Raw genomic sequence first — 5,429 nt, forward strand, 5'->3', positions numbered from 1 at the left:
CCCAAGTAAATAAGCATATATAAAACTAGGCTTATACCCGATTACATAAGCATATATAAAACTAGGCTTATACTCGAGTAAATAAACATATATAAAACTAGGCTAATACTCGAGTACATAAGCATATATAAAACTAGGCTTATACTCGAGCACATAAGCATATATAAAACTAGGCTTATATTCGAGTGTATATATTAAATGATATAACAAATTCATGTATATTAGATTATCAATAAAAGTGTGAATATAAATACACAGATCCTGTAGATACAACAGATGATCTGTACATACATAACACCCCGCATAATACACAGATACACAGATTACATTATTCGCTTTACGGCTTCTCGGACGTAAAACGCCATTGTTTTCGATAATGTCGTCACACCAGACAATAACGTGACGGTCAAATATTAGAATTTTTTTGATTTTTTTTTTTAAAGCGTATGATCTCTCTTTACATTTTCATAGCCCGATCCCCCGTTTTCCTCTCGAGTAAGCGCTCCACTAGTTATTACCAATTGAATTTTCAATAGCAAACTTACCAAGCCCCTAACTTTGACAAATTTTATTTCACATTTGTCAAAGGAAATAAAGCTGACAGCATTACAGGGGCCGGATACTAAAACTAGTATCTCAATTCCAAGAGTCTGTCCAAGCCGCCCCTCTCCGGGGAAGCATTAAATCTGGGCCCAATTCACAGCTTTGTTTGAACATTATATTTTCCCCTTTTCTTTCTACCTTTGATATTTATTTCAGTGTTAAATCTATTCTTCCCTTCATCTATTACCCGGTTTTATTTCTGTTTTTGAGAACCTATATTTTTGCTAATAAATATTCAGTGCACCACTTCATCCTGTATTTAATATGCCCAGCGCTCGGCTGCTATTCCAACTTCGCAACAGATTGAGTGGACATTCCACTGTTGCAGTGTAGCCATAAAAATCAGGAACTGAACTTATAAAATTCTCCCTTCCCTCCCTCTCCATAGGTTTAGACTGTGCCGGTGGCTGCAGCCCAGAACAGAACCACAGCTCCTCCCGGTGGTACAGACCTGGATTACTGGGCCTCCGCAGCAGAGATCTTCCTTCCTTCCTTCTACAATCATTTCCCGGTGCAGCTGCGTCCACGTTCCTCAGCACCTCCTTATCTGTATAGAAAGGGCTCGTAGGTCTCCGCTAATTTGGGTTATCAATTTAGCAAGTGTGTTAGAAGGAAGAGCGCCCGCTTCTAGGCCACGGGAAGAAAAACCGTATGGGCTTAACCCTTTTGTTGCTACATTGTTTGCACATTGCGGTTACACTTGCGGAGAAAATAATGTGTAGATCTACCTGCGGTCCTATCTACCAAAATATCTATATCTATGTATCTATGAAATATGTCTAACACAGCTCTCTGTCTATTATAGTAAATTATCTGATCTATCATTCTACAAAATCTATAAATTATCTAATGTACAGTATCTATACATCTATTTTCAAGTATCTGTCTATCTCCTATCTATCTATCTATCTATCTATCTATCTCCTATCTATCTATCTATCTATCTATCTATCTCCTATCTATCTATCTATCTATCTATCTATCTCATATCTATCTATCTATCTATCTATCTATCTCCTATCTATCTATCTATCTATCTATCTATCTATCTATCTATCTATCTATCTCATATCTATTTATCTCCTATCTATCTATCTATCTATCTATCTATCTATCTATCTATCTATCTCATATCTATCTATCTATCTATCTATCTATCTATCTATCTATCTCCTATCTATCTATCTATCTATCTCCTATCTATCTATCTATCTATCTCATATCTATCTATCTATCTATCTATCCATCTATCTATCTATCTATCTATCTATCTATCAATCTCCTATCTATCTACTATTTATCTATCTCCTATCTATCTATCTATCTATCTATCTCATATCTATCTATCTATCTATCTATCTATCTATCTATCTATCTATCTATCTATCTCCTATCTATCTCTATCTCCTATCTATCTATCTATCTATCTATCTATCTCATATCTATCTATCTCCTATCTATCTATCTATCTATCTATCTATCTATCTATCTATCTATCTCCTATCTATCTATCTCCTATCTATCTATCTATCTATCTATCTATCTATCTATCTCCTATCTATCTATCTCCTATCTATCTATCTATCTATCTATCTATCTATCTCATATCTATCTATCTCCTATCTATCTATCTATCTATCTATCTATCTATCTCTTATCTCTGTATCTACAATAGTTATTTTCCTATTATCTATCCCTCCATTTCTCTGTGGTTGATGTCTATTCCCGTTTCCTTTGCTTCAAAGCTGAAAATAATTGATCACATTGAGATAAAATGATACATAAAATATAAAACAATCCTGTGTGATGCGGTGTAGGATGTGACATGTGCAGGTCCCCTGTGATTTGTGTATGTGACATATTGTGGGAAGGTGACGTTGGCCGAGTTAAAAAATAAACTAGGTTAAAGTCGATGATTTTCTGGAATGTTTAAAAAACATAAAGTGAAAAACATGAAGTGAAAAACATAAAGTGAAATATCATAACAGCTGATACAGAAGACACAGAGTAATAATATTACATAGAAATATAGTGCACTCTGTAATACAGCAGATTACACCTATACATATACATTACACAGTATACACACAGATACACATATCATACATTGTATACACCTATACATATACATTATACAGTATACACACAGATACACATATCATACATTGTATACACCTATAGATATACATTATACAGTACATAGATACACGTAACATACATTGTATACACCTATAGATATACATTATACAGTACATAGATACACGTATCATACATTGTATACACCTATAGATATACATTATACAGTATACACACAGATACACGTATCATACATTGTATACACCTATACATATACATTATACAGTATACACACAGATACACATATCATACATTGTATACACCTATAGATATACATTATACAGTATACACACAGATACACGTAACATACATTGTATACACCTATAGATATACATTATACAGTACATAGATACACGTAACATACATTGTATACACCTATAGATATACATTATACAGTACATAGATACACGTAACATACATTGTATACACCTATAGATATACATTATACAGTACATAGATACACGTAACATACATTGTATACACCTATAGATATACATTATACAGTACATAGATACACGTAACATACATTGTATACATCTATACATATACATTATACAGTATACACACAGATACACGTAACATATACTGTATACACCTATAGATATACATTATACAGTATACACACAGATACACGTAACATACATTGTATACACCTATACATGTACATTATACCGCATAAACACAGATACACATAACATACATTGTATACACCTATAGATATACATTATACAGTACATAAATACACGTAACATACATTGTAAACACCTATAGATATACATTATACAGTATACACACAGATACACGTAACATATACTGTATACACCTATAGATATACATTATACAGTATACACACAGATACACGTAACATATATTGTATACACCTATAGATATACATTATACAGTATGCACACAGATACACGTATCATACATTGTATACACCTATACATATACATTATACAGTATACACACAGATACACGTAACATACATTGTATACACCTATACATAAACATTATACAGTATACACACAGATACACGTATCATACATTGTATACACCTATACATATACATTACACAGTATACACACAGATACACGTAACATACATTGTATACACCTATACATATACATTATACAGTATACACACAGATACACGTAACATACATTGTATACACCTATACATATACATTATACAGTATACACACAGATACACGTAACATACATTGTATACACCTATACATATACATTATACAGTATACACACAGATACACGTATCATACATTGTATACACCTATACATTATACAGTATACACACAGATACACGTATCATACATTGTATACATCTATACATATACATTACACAGTATACACACAGATACACGTAACATACATTGTATACACCTATACATATACATTATAGAGTATACACACAGATACACGTATCATACATTGTATACACCTATACATATACATTATAGAGTATACACACAGATACACGTATCATACATTGTATACACCTATACATATACATTATACAGTATACACACAGATACACGTATCATACATTGTATACACCTATACATATACATTATACAGTATACACACAGATACACGTAACATACATTGTATACACCTATACATATACATTATACAGTATACACACAGATACACGTAACATACATTGTATACACCTATACATTATACAGTATACACACAGATACACGTATCATACATTGTATACACCTATACATATACATTATACAGTATACACACAGATACACGTAACATACATTGTATACACCTATACATATACATTATACAGTATACACACAGATACACACATCATACATTGTATACACCTATACATATACATTATACAGTATACACACAGATACACGTATCATACATTGTATACACCTATACATATACATTATACAGTACATAAATACACGTAACATACATTGGGCCACATTTATCACTCGTTTTTTCTGTTGTTTTTGCGCCTTTTCGTTTAGGCGCACCGTTTTTGCGCCATTTTTGCGATTAACCGTCAAATTAGCCGCGCAGCTAAATTAACCACCTTTCCCTCATCTATCGTTCAATTCCAGATGTTTTGCTGCGCCTAATGATATTCATCACGTGCAACTTTTGCATTTAGGCGCAAAAACGGGCGCAAAAACACTCCAGCCCGAAGGTGGCGTTATCTGAGAGGAAAGCACTGAGCCCCTTTGCAGAAGAGCTCATTTCTAGCAGCAAAGCTCAGCCAGACACTGGAACATATAATAGATACATTAGATACACTGCAGACAGGAGCTGCAGACTCTATTTACAGTTCATCACCTTCTATTTACAAAATATTCTGCAAAACGCTGAGCTCACAGCAAGACAGGAGAGAAGTTTGCACAAGTTTGCAGAAGTTTGCAGATACGACATACAAGTGTCCCCCATGTAATTCTGCACAGTATCACCAGTGTCTGAGGGGGATACTGTGCAGAATTACAGGGGTGCAGCAGGAGACCAGCACTGGGGGATCCCCTCCAGGAGAAGCCCCTGCTGAGGAGGTCACTGGGTGCAGGGTGTCACACACCTGGGTGCTGCTGAGGAGGTCACTGGGTGCAGGGTGTCACACACCTGGGTGCTGCTGAGGAGGTCACTGGGTGCTGGGTGTCACACACCTGGGTGCTGCTGAGGAGG

The sequence above is a fragment of the Engystomops pustulosus genome, chromosome 11 (genome assembly GCF_040894005.1).
Source record: "Engystomops pustulosus chromosome 11, aEngPut4.maternal, whole genome shotgun sequence".
In the NCBI taxonomy this organism is placed as follows: Eukaryota; Metazoa; Chordata; class Amphibia; order Anura; family Leptodactylidae; genus Engystomops; species Engystomops pustulosus.